Source organism: Saccopteryx bilineata, chromosome 5, assembly GCF_036850765.1.
Source record: "Saccopteryx bilineata isolate mSacBil1 chromosome 5, mSacBil1_pri_phased_curated, whole genome shotgun sequence".
Taxonomy (NCBI): domain Eukaryota; kingdom Metazoa; phylum Chordata; class Mammalia; order Chiroptera; family Emballonuridae; genus Saccopteryx; species Saccopteryx bilineata.
In genome coordinates this window covers 31,143,886-31,156,950 of record NC_089494.1, presented here as the reverse complement: position 1 = coordinate 31,156,950, position 13,065 = coordinate 31,143,886, and the positions used below count along the sequence as shown (strand labels likewise).

Below are 13,065 nucleotides of genomic sequence, written 5' to 3'. Positions count from 1 at the left end.
TTTTTTTCCAATTTTATGGTCTTACAAATGATACTGTGGTGAAAATCTTAAACATATGTCCTTTCATTCATTTGCAAGTGCATTTGTAACATAAATTTCCAGAAGTGAAATTGCTGGGGCAAAAGATATATGCACTTATAATTTTGATGGATTTTTCTAAATTACTCTCCATATGGGGTTTGCTAAAATACACTCCCGCAGACTCGCCAATAGGTTGCGTTATCAAACTTTTGGATTTTTGCCAACCTGATAGGAGAAAAATGGTATCTCCATATAGTTCTAATTTGCATATTTTTTATTATGAGTGAAGTTGAGCATCTTTTCAAATGGTTAAGAGCCGTTTATATTTCATTTTCTGGGAACTATGTCTATATCTTTTGCCTCATTTTCCCTATCAGCTAGTTGGACTTTTATTTCTTCATTTGTAGAAACTTTTCATCTATTGGAAAAATTAGCTTTTTGTTTATACATGAGTTGCAAATATTATTGTACAGTTTGTGGCTTTTGACTTAGCTTATGTGTTTGTGTGTATATGTGTGTATATGTGTGTGTGTGTTTTTGTCACGTAGAAGCTTTTATTTTTCTGTATTCAGATTTAGCAATATTTTTTATAGCTTCTGGATTTTGAATCAGTTTAAAACATATTTTTATTTCAAAGATTAAAACTTTTTTAGGTCTGTTTAGTTATTTTAGGGCTTTATTTCTAACATTTCTTTTTTTTATTGAACTTACTGGGATGGCGTTGGTTAATAAAATTATATAAGATTCAGGTGTACATTTCTATAATACATCTTCTGTATAGTGTATTGTGTGTTCAGCACCCCAAGTCAAGTCTGCTTCTATCATCGTCTACACCCCCTGAACCCTCCTGTCGCTCCCCCACCCCACTTTCCTTCCGGTACCATTTAGACTTTATTATTGTGTAGAATGGGAGGTAAAAACCTAACTTTATTTTTTCAGATGCCTACCCTTTTGTCTTAACACCATTTGTTAAATACTTCATCTTGCCTCCATTGCTTTGAAGTGCCATTTTTAACATACATCAAATTCAGGAATGCTGATCGTTGAGTCGAGTGCAGGTTAAATAACACATTACTTGAACATCTTATTTGCCCATTGTGAAATCTATTGGGTTTGCCTTATGGGGCAGAGAAGAACTTCTTGGTCTCCTAAGCTTGTTACAAATTCCCAGTAGGCCCGCTAATGGCTCCAAGAACTATGGGCAGGAAAGGTAGAGTTTTGCTCTCTTGGCATATGAGCACTTTGGATTTAAGTTCCCCATAGTCAGTGGTACTGGGATTCAAGCTATGGCAGCATTATAGAACATACCTTCTTAAAGAGATAACCTGGGTAGGTATTCCAGATAAGTAGAAAGAGGAAGTTCTCTTTGGTGTGTAACCGTCAAGAAAATTGCTTCAGCTGAGTTTTCGCATTTACCTGCAAAAGGAAGGAGTTGAACTAGGTGTACTCCACGGTTCCTTTCAGTACTGACATGCCGTGAATGGTAAGCAGCAACAGTTTGATGAGAGCATTTCAGCTGCATGACAAGAAGGCTGGCTGGATCATATTCCACACTCAGTCACTGGTTCCACCACATAAATCGTGTCCTCCAGTGAGGTCAGTTCCAGGGCTCTGTGTGTAAATCTGAGGCTGAGACTGACCACTTGTGAAATGCCTGGACAATGGGGGGCACAGACATAGAAAGATTTATGATGTAGCAAGAGACTTGTAAGACTATGAGGGAATGAGAGGAAGCATGTATGCTCTCCCTCATTGTAATTTATAAGCCTGTAATAATCCATCTACCTGCAAACTTTTGAACCTGTCCTATTACCCTCCTAGGGCTTATAGACTTTGACATTTTCAAATACAGTATGAGCTCTTCTAATGTGGAAGGAAAGACTCTTGCTCATTGCAAGGGCAAATTTCAAGATGCCATGATCAGAGATGGTAGAAGGACCAAATGTTGGGAGTAGTTATTTACATCATCTCGGATAAAGAGCCCCACGGGTACCATATCAAAGGCTTTGTTTGTGACTTTCAAAAAGCCCCAGCCAACTGGCAGCAGGAGGTATTGGATATGCTGGCAAACATTCGGCTTTTATGTAGATCCTAAAAGCATTGCATATTTAACTCATAGATCAGAATAACATATCTAAAAATGGTTGGAAGGCAAACATATTTGAGTTTAAACGACATACATTAAAAATACGAATAACCATCTTCCTGTATTAATCATAGCAAATGATTTTGTTTTTCTACAGTATGCAGATGTCTCTAGCTAAGCAAAGTAACACATTCCTATTTCAAGGCTATTAACAGTGGAGCAGCTGTACACTACCAGAGAATTTTTAGAAATCATAATGAAATTAAACAGCAGATAAAAAAAAAAAGGAGACACATTCTTTAGAGCTATGCTTGGTTGATGATATTATCATATTAAATATATATTTCATGTACATGATACATTTCTACACATTTTCACAGAGTGATGCCAGATCTGTATATATTATAACTAATTAGAACAGAGCTTTGAGGTTTAAAAAAATTTCCCACGTTAAGAGAGGAAAATGCTTTTCTCTGAAGAAGCAAGACAACCTTTTATTTATGTATCATGACTACATTGAATGTATAAAGTTGTTCTGTAGGTGAAGCAGCATTGATGCTTAAGAGTGCACTGTTATGGCCCTAATAGGGGCGCCAATCACAGCACTTACTGACAACAATTGTGTACCAAACGCTGTTCAGCATTCAACTCTGGAGAGTAAGTATTTAGATTTTACTCATTACTTCCCATAAGGGGAATGTTCTTGATCTTCTTTTGTTTTTAAGAGAGGGAAATCTTTTTTTTTTTTTTTTTTTACAGGGACAGAGAGAGAGTCAGAAAGAGGGATAGATAGGGACAGATAGACAGGAATGGAGAGAGATGAGAAGCATCAATCATCAGTTTTTTGTTGCAACACCTTAGTGTTCATTGATTGTTTTCTCATATGTGCCTTGACCACGGGCCTTCAGCAGACTGAGTAGCCCCTTGCTCAAGCCAGCGACCTAGAGTCCAAGCTGGTGAGCTTTTTGCTCAAGCCAGATGAGCCCGTGCTCAAGCTGGCAACTTTGGGGTCTTGAACCTGGGTCCTCCACATCCCAGGCCGCAGCCTGGTCAGGTGAGAGAGAGAAATCTTGATTGTGTCTAATCTTCCTATATTCTAAAGTGACCCATTAACTGCTGAGTTCCTCAACATTTACCTCATTTTTTAGTTGTGCTTATTTTCCTCACCTCTGAATAAACTCTTGAAAAAGTCAAAAAGTGCATCTATGCTGACATATTATAACATGACTAGAGGAAAATATATCAGAACATTTAAAAAAATTTTAATATTTTAATTACAGTTGATGAACAATATTATATTAATTTCAGGTGTACAACTCAGTGATTGACATTTATATAACTTACAAAGTGATCACCTCAATAAATCTAATACCCATCTGACACCTTATATAGTTATTACAATATTAACTATTTCCCTATGTGGTACTTTACATCCCCATGACTATTCTGTAACTACCAATTTGTACTTCTTAATCTCTACCCTTTTCACCCATTCCACTAATCCCCTCCCATCTAGCAACCATCAAAACGTTCTCAGAGGACAAGTATTTGTAAAATAAAAGTTTATATTCTGATTTTAAAACTGGATACAAATGGTGAGGGTATACGCTAGCAAAATAAAATAAAAAGTGAAAAAACCCCATTACTACACACTATGTGTTAAACAAAATATATACTATATTATATATAGTATATAGTGATGGGGTTTTCATTTACATTTTATTTTGGTAGCATATATATTTCTATATCAGTTCCACAGTTTCAAGTATTTCTTAATTAGAGTTACATCAATCACATAGAACCCAAGTGAAATAATAACAAGTTGTTGATTATTTTGCCTTTGGGAAGTACTATGTAATGGGAAAAATAATTTCTTATTTAGCATATGCTAATATCAGTATCTTTAGCTCTAGCAAAGCAAGACAGTAAGTTGAATATTCAATATGGTAGATTGAATAAAACAGACAAAAGGCTGAGAAATTAGCAAAAACAAGCCAGTTATGTCGGTGGCTTTGAGTTTACATGTTTTTGTTTGTATTGGGGAAATATTTTTAAGTTTATTATTTATATACTACATGTCATCATTTTGTTCTTACTAAGTACAGCTCAAAACCTCTTCAGAGCTTCATAACACACCATAGAATAATTTGTTATTGTCGGGTTCCTTATGAAAGTCTAACTCCTGTGGCAAGGGTTTTTATTTTAGAAAAAAATATTAGTCTTCATTTGCATGTTCCTGAACTTTATCTTAAAATGAACTACCCAATTTATCCCTCTTTTGACTTTACAACATAGCTTGAATATTCACTAAAAATATCTCACTGGAGTTGTCCACACTAATTTTATTCAAAGAAAATCAAAGGTACATATAATGGAGTTGTGCGAAAAGCATACCGTTGGTGAGTTTCCTTGCAAAGTTTTGACACCCGCCAAAGAAGCCAGCTGACCCCTTCATCTGGTCGGGGCAGAGGAGAGTGCCCCCATGTTTTCAGTGTCAGCGCTTTCCCATTCCTTGGCCATCCAAACCAAAAGCTAAATACATAACTATATGTTGGGAGGCCACGTCTCTTCTTTATTTAAAAGATGCTGGTGCTGAGAAGAGGGCTGGTAGGAAATAACATAAAGCCACCATTTCAAATTGGGTCCCCAAATAGAAAAGGACATTGAAATAAGACTACCTATTTTAATGGATTCCAGACTTCCAAAAATATTATAATTCTCCCAGATGTGGTGCTTTTTTTTGTTTTTGTTTTTAATTTAAAATAAAAGCTCAGGTTCCCATCTTCATTATTTACCTGACTCCAGAAAAGCTCTCAGGAAGGAAAGCAAGAGAGGGCTCTAATGGTCTCCAGCATCTCAGGGAACTTTCTAAGGGCAGAATACGATTTGCTCTACAGCAAAGTGCCTCCAACTTTGCTGTGGTCTATAAGAGAACTTGAGTCACGGACCTTGGATTCTTTTTATCTTTCAGAAATATCCTCTCTTCTTTTTTATCCTGCAGAGTCAACACACAATATTAAAACAGCCTGTCTGCAGTATCTAATTAACAAACTGACTGCAGAAGATCACTTACAACATGAAATATTAAATCATCCTAAAAACTAATATTCTCCACACCTCATAAATTAGAATAACCAAGAAACTGAAATGAAATAAAACCCCAATGCATATCATTCTGGGCATTTGCCCCCCAAAGAGGCTCTATTCCTTGAAGCATTTAACCATTTCAAAGAAAAAAAATATATACACAGACACATATCAAGCACTTTCAAAATGCTTTCTAACCCCAGTCTACACTTCATCATAGCAACTCTAACTTGAGACCTGAGTCTGTACTTCTCTTGATCTTATGCTTCACAAATCATTTTAAGTTCAGATATGGAGCCCATCAGTTATGTGTCTTTTCATTATAATTGCAATCCAGCCTTGGACCTCAGTTCTGTTCCCATTGGCTCAATGGTCATCATTTATCTGCTTTGTATATTTAGGACATTATTTAACAGAAGCAGCAATCTGTTTGAAGAATGCAAGGGCCGTTTGATATTAACAGAAAGAATGATTAATCAAAGAGCACTTGGTCCTAAAGCATCCAGAGAGAACTGAGGTCATTAGCAGGGCAAAACCAGGAATCAAGTTTGACTAAGAAAATGAGATGGGACAATACTTTTGAGGATTTAAAAAAATTAAATAAATAAGAAGGTTATGGTTTTCATTTTCAGAGCTTTCACTTTAAAAGACCACTGCAGTAGAAGATCAAAAGAAATATTACATTATTTCTATTGCTAGAAATCATTTCCTTTGTGGTAAAATAGGAAACTATCATATTTGCATCCAGGTGGTAACTGAACCCACCAGTGTCTCAAACAATAATTATTTTTTAATACTGGAATGTTTAGCTTATTTCATATTTTAAGTGAGAAATATCAACAGATGCAGACCAGGCGTTGGATATGAGATAGAGCTGGACTAATTAAAACTGTTACCCTAGTGAGACTTGCCTGGCGTGCCAAGGTAAGGGCTCCTCTGCCAAAGAGACAGAGGTTTAACATAATTAGCCAGACATCATTCCAAATTAGTTCAATTCTCTCCATTGTTTTGGCAGTCAAACCCACCAAGCATTTACCCTATCATCTATCAGGGAAAGTGGGACTGAACGCTACAAGAATAATAAGAAAAGCAATTTCATCTTAAATTTGGGTTTTCCCCAAAGTGTATCTTTAGACAAGGTGTGTTAGTTTTCTTCTGCTTCAGTGACAAATTACCTCAAACTTAATGGTTTAAAACAACAAAAATTTGTCTTATACTCCATTGATCAGAAATACTATACCAACATGTAGTCAGGCTACATCCTTTTATGGAAGCTTTTGGGAGAATTTGTTTCCTTGCCTCTTCCAGCTTCTAGAGGCTGCGTGAAATCCTTGGCTCAAGACTCCCTTCTTCCATCTTCAAAGCCAGCACGATCAGGCTAAGTCCTTCCCACAGCGCCCTCTCTCTGCCTATCTCTTCCATTTCCTTATTCCACTTTTAAGGGCCCTTGTGATAAAATTGAGGCCAGAAAAGTCTCCTAATATTGAGGTGAGCTGATTAGGAACATCAATTTCGCCTGCAAACTTAATCTTCCTTTGCCTTATAACCTAATATATCCACAGGTTCTGAAGATGAAGGTATAGACTTTGTGCGGGGGCATTACTCTGCTTACTATGTAGGGATTGGGTGTAAGCCTTATATTTAGAAAGTGATTTCAGGAAGCACTATGAGGGAGTGAAGAAGAGAGACAGGAGAAAAGCAAACAAAGGGAGTGTTCATGAGTGAGTTATTTTTGTGAGCAATTGGGGCTCAATCTACTGGAGACCCTTGAGGGCATATGTAGACCATGTCCTAGAATTATAGCACTGAGTGGTGAGAAAGCGGGATATTTATCCACCTACTTTCATTGTTTCTTGTTTGACGATTAATCCACAGGTATTATTCTCATTGCATTGTATCTTTATGGAGTTTGAAAAGATAGCTGCCAAGTAGATTGAATTTACATTGTTCTCAATAGTACTCAATACCAGAAAGCAGCATCTACAATAAATATTAAAGCTCATTAGACGCACCAGCATTACTTGAGTCATATGGTTATCCTTGAACCAATCAGCTCAGTTCAGGAGAGATAAGATGACCTGATTGGCTAGGCCTGAGTCATGTGCCATCAAGCACATGATTAACAGCTCCACCAGAGTCACATGAGGTGAAGGAGGAGCAGTACTCCAATGGAAAGAGGGATAAAGTGCATAAAAAAGCAATACAATGGCTTCTGGGAGAATGAAAAGCAAAACAAAACACAAATTATAGAGGGCTCAGAGCTCCTAGCTGCAGTAACACTCTCTGGCATCCAGAGGGACTGGCTCTTACCTATATGTCTATAGAGACAAGCAACATGGCTGCCAGGGAAGAAGAAAGCAAACATCTCAGACACATACACTACCACATGCAGGGCTGGGATTCCCTGAAGTCAGAAAGCCAAGTTGTGGACTTTTGTAATGTGCTGCTTTGAGTTTGGATCCTAGGTGTTTACCAAGAGAGGCTGACCCAGAAGGTGCTAGTATAGAAAGAAAAGACTTGAGGAAGAGCAAGAAAAATTTGTCATGAAAAAGAGAAAGGAGAAACACAAACAAGTAAAAGATACTTTAGAAGATGAATAGATAATGAAAATAAAAAGAATAAACAATGAAAATTTAGGTCACATTGGGATAGGAACAAATTGTTAAAAATAAAGTAGGAATAGGGCATTCATTAGAAGAACAGCCAGAATGATTGTGTCATTAGGAGAACAGGCAGAATGATTGTGTCATTAGGAATAAATCAGATATTTCGATAAATGGGCACTATTTGCTAAACCTTGTATTTATCAACCAATCTTTCCATCTATCTAATCTAACATCTATTTACTTTGGACCTTCTAGGGTTAGGATTTGACTCTAAATGGTAATGCATTTAATAGAAATTCAAACCTGAATCCTGAGTGATTTGAAAAATGCAAAAGTTATAAAGGGAGAATTTTAGGATATAACACATTGAAAAATGCCTAAACATCTTTTTAACCATTCTCTCTCCCCAAAGATCCACACTGTCTGGCTTTCTCTGTCTCCTCCAACTCTCCCCTGCTTCCAGCCTTTATTGGCCCTCTAAGTCTTTGTTTTCTTCTCTCACTCTCTGGATTTTCTCCCTTACTCCAGCTCCTGGCCCTCATCACCTCAGTCAAGCCAGGAGCAGAGCAGCAGTATAAAGCATCCTCTCAGGAAGGCAGAGAAGAAAGGCTCTGAATATTTCCACTTCCATATCCTTGGCTCTGCTTCTCATGCATCATCTCAGTTAATCCCAACAATAGATTCAGGAGGTAGGGATGATCACCATCGTTTGATAGTTGGGACAACTGGAGTTTAAACCAAGATCTGTCCGATTCCAAATCCATGCTCCCACACACTCTGCTACACTACTTACCAGTGGTCCTTGGAGCCTGGCATAAATTAAAAGTCACCTGGGGGATATTTGTTGCATATGAGTATTCCAAGGTTCTACCCCTAGAGACTCGACTTTAATTGTTTGGTGGTGGGGTCAGGAATCTACATGTTTAACAAGTACTCAGGTGACTCTAATGCAGATGATTATAATGCAGGTCAGACCCAGAACACACTAGAAGAAACATTATTAATAAATCCTTCACTGGGGCAGATCGTTTGGAAATGATATAAGATTGAGGCGTCAAATGCATACACGAGTTTATGCATATGAATATATTTTTGTATTTAAAAATACACCATGTGCTACTTCCCACAGATGTATGGATTTCATGTGTTTGGATTTTACATAAACATGTGTAATCTCTATTGGTTCTGTGCACTGCACTGGTAAACATAATATTTTTATTTAAAACCTTTGCCAGTATAAGAAAAGAATTCAGTCTTTTTTGCCATGATTCGGAAACAATACACAGACATCTCCCACGGTGTTTCAGGTTTAGAAACCATTACAAATAACCATTTGTGGTCTCTGACCATGGCTTTAATTAAGAAGAGTGCTGCTTCTCTAGGGGAAAGTTTTGTGAAAAAAGAAAATGAAAGAAAATTCAGCTAAATGACAACCCTCGGAGGTTAACAGCTCTGAAGAGTTTTGTTTCTGAATTGATACTCAGTTTTGGAAATTCTTCATTTCTTGAAAGTAGAGTGGGGTCACCCTCCCTCGGAAGCAGAGCGACGGTGATTCAGTGGGTTCAGTGGGTTGTTCGAGGTGGTCCAGAGCGCCTGGGAGCAGGGAGCCCCCTGCAACGCCAGAGGTGAAGATGGCTAGGGTAGTGATGGCTTCTAAAGAAAAGCTCTTCCGGCCCTGGCCGGTTAGCTCAGCGGTAGAGCGTCGGCCTGTCATGCGGGGGACCCGGGTTCGATTCCCAGCCAGGGCACATAGGAGAAGCGCCCATTTGCTTCTCCACCCCCGCTTCCTCTCTGTCTCTCTCTTCCTCTCCCGCAGCCAAGGCTCCATTGGAGCAAAGATGGCCCGGGCGCTGGGGATGGCTCAGGTCGTGGCAGAGCGACCCCCTGGAGGGGCAGAACATCGCCCCTTGGTGGGCAGAGCGTCGCCCCTGGTGGGCGTGCCGGGTGGATCCCAGTCGGACGCATGCGGGAGTCTGTCTGACTGTCTCTCCCCCTTTCCAGCTTCAGAAAAAAAAAAGAAAAAGAAAAGCTCTTCCCACTTCACAATTTTGTCTTCACTCAGCTTTTTCTGGGCTTTGGGTGGGAAACAGCAGGTAGCCCACAGGGCCACCTTCCCTCGCACCTGCGAGCAGTCCTGGTGGGGGACTCAGGTTCTTTTTGGTTTCTCTCCCGCATTTACTATAATGAGCTCCCTCCTACCCCAGTGGTGACCGTAGTGCAGTGTTATGTATTGAGGCTTCGGTGGGAGACATATGGGTGTAAATCCTGGCCCTGCTACTTACCAGTGGTGGGAACCTGGGTAAACTTCAGTTCCTACACAGTGAAAACAGAGATAATCACTCAACAGAGATAATCTGTGAAAAACTAAATATATATGAAGTCCCTAGCAGGGTGTCCATAATATAGGAAATCATTCCATGAATATTAGCTATAATAAGATGTTTATAACTAAAACTAAAACTTACTGTATGTCATTAAATGACACAAAATATGCAATTTTATCTCAACACATATGTTGAGCCTCCAGTCTGGCTCAAATCACAATGAAGTGAGCTCATCAGCTGCAGCCCTGCCTGGGGCAACTTGCATTCTATCTAGAGAGGAAGATAGACATTGGCCAAATACTGAGCACATCACCTTCTTTAGCTATTAGAGAAATGCAAATCAGAACGGCAATGAGATACCACCTCACACCTGTTAGATTAGCTATTATTAGCAAGACAGGTAATAGCAAATGTTGGAGAGGCTGTGGAGAAAAAGGAACCTTCATTCACTGTTGGTGGGAATGTAAAGTAGTACAACCATTATAGAAGAAAGTATGATGATTCCTCAAAAAACTGAAAATAGAACTACCTTATGACCCAGCAATCCCTCTACTGGGTATATACCCCTAAAACTCAGAAACATTGATACGTAAAGACACATGCAGCCCCATGTTCATTGCAGCATTGTTCACAGTGGCCAGGACATGGAAACAACCAAAAAGCCCGTCAATAGATGACTGGATAAAGAAGATGTGGCACATATACACTATGGAATACTACTCAGCCATAAGAAATGATGACATCAGATCATTTACAGCAAAATGGTGGGATCTTGATAACATTATACGAAGTGAAATAAGTAAAACAGAAAAAACCAGGAACTGCATTATTCCATACGTAGGTGGGACATAAAAGTGAGACTAAGAGACATTGATAAGAGTGTGGTGGTTACGGGGGGAGGGGGGAGAGGGAGAGGGAAAGGGGGAGGGAGAGGGGCACAAAGAAAACTAGATAGAAGGTGACAGAGGACAATCTGACTTTGGGTGATGGGTATGCAACATAATTGAATGACAAGATAACCTGGACATGTTATCTTTGAATATATGTATCCTGATTTATTGATGTCACCCCATTAAAAAATAAAATTATTAAAAATTTTTTAAAAAATACTGAGCACATTTTGATAAGATAATATTCTTCTCAACTGATAAGGAAACAGAAGTTTAGACAAGTTAAAGTACTTTACAAAAATTTAAGGCCTGTGTGCAGCAAGTTAAAAATTAGAATATAATTCTGTCTTCCTCCAAAACCCAAATACCACCCACCTCCATGTGGCTTCAGCAACCGAGGATTTATTTATCTCCCATAGAGTTCTAATCTCTTTCCCCTTCTGTACCACTACCAAAGGGTCTGGTGGCATTCTCCATCCTACGTGTAGAAGCAACTTCTAACTGACTGGAAACTTGGATGATTATGGTCTACTTAATGTTTAGAAAATGTAGAAGTAAGAAGAAACCTTTCATTTATGTAACTTTTTTGTTTGCTCAAATCCAAAATAAGCAGACAAAAATCAGAGACTGAGGAAGAGTAATGATCCTAAAACATGTGTCAGGTGGTTTTAGTGATAACTCAATAAGCAATAAATAAAGAGCTTCAAATAGAAAAGTGCTCAATTCTGTAAAATACTCATTTATTTAGGAGAGTGGCATATTATGAAAACACACCCCAATGTCATGCAATAGCATAAATAGGAATAAGCTTTGCTATACAGGGTGGGTCATAAGTAGGTTTATATATAGTTGTTTGTGTGAGAAATAATATAATAATTAATAATACAAAAATAAACTATTTCAAGTACTCACAACTCTGAGTCATGGCTCATGACTAAATCTGGTGGGAAAAAATCCACATCATCATTGAACCCATAAAAGGAAATCTTTTTTTATCGTTTAATTTCTTAATTTAAGCTATCAAGTTGTTTCTGTGAAGTGGCTAACTTTTGCATATCTAAACAAAATAAAGAAAGAGCCGACTTACGTGCTTACGACAAATATGTATGTACAATGAAACATAAAAATAATCGAAACATTTTTAACTATACGGTTGGGTTCAAGCTTCTTCTGCATCCAATGTGTTCTAAGGAAGTCGAGGATTTCTTCTCTCGGCTCCTGATCACTTTCTAGTGCTAACACAGACACCAAAAGCAAGGCAGCAAAAAAGGAAGTGAGAAGGTAAGGTAGGAAGGTAGAGTAGAATCTAGGAGAGGCAACTAACTAGAACACAATGTGGAGTGAAAAACACTTCCATTCACCTAGTCTTCCAAAGCCTTTTTGTTAGGTTTTGTTTTTCAACTACTGTCACTGAAACAAAGAATTGAGCAAAGAGGATCAGGATATAATAGCCAAAGCTAGAATTTTTTTTTTTAAATACTAGTAATGAAAACCATATCTCTTATTGGGAGAGTTGGTACAAGCTGGGTCCAAGGCGAGGTGCATTAATTCTTTCAAAGCACCAGAACAGAGTTCATTAAATAAATGCCCACCCAAAGGGTTATCCAGAGCTTTAGCAGGCTAACACTCAGCTCTACATCCTAAATGCACAACACACACCTGATGAGTTAAAATAAATCACTCCTTAGTCCCTCCTTCCCCAGGCGGGGGGTGGGGCCAAATCCCCAATGAGAATTTCCCCACTCCGCCTGCAGGTGTCAGCCGAGGCCTACACATGGGCCTCCCTCCCCGCCCCCTCCTTGTCCATTCATAAAGTGGCGGGTGATTTGTGACCGCCTCACTGTGATTGTAGAGGCAAATAGCTATCTTTACTTGTCTCTCTACTAGATTTGTTTTTCTAATTTCTTTTTACTTGAAGGTTTACCAGCTGCTTTATTACCACAGCGAGGCTTCCTTGTCGTCTCTTTTCTTGTTCCTCGCCCCCCTCCTGCTCCCCTCCTTTTTGTTCCTAGAGACAATCAGTGTCTCTGGTCCCAGCTGCCACTGCTGAT

The 13,065-nt window shown here is 38.7% G+C and overlaps 1 non-coding gene across 1 annotated transcript; it reads left to right on the top strand.

Annotated features, from left to right (window-relative positions):
• Nucleotides 1–9,472: 9,472 nt before the first annotated feature.
• On the top strand, nucleotides 9,473–9,548 carry TRNAD-GUC (transfer RNA aspartic acid (anticodon GUC)). The gene has a single exon. It is a non-coding gene; the product is annotated as a tRNA-Asp (tRNA).
• The last annotated feature ends 3,517 nt before the right edge of the window (nucleotides 9,549–13,065 follow it).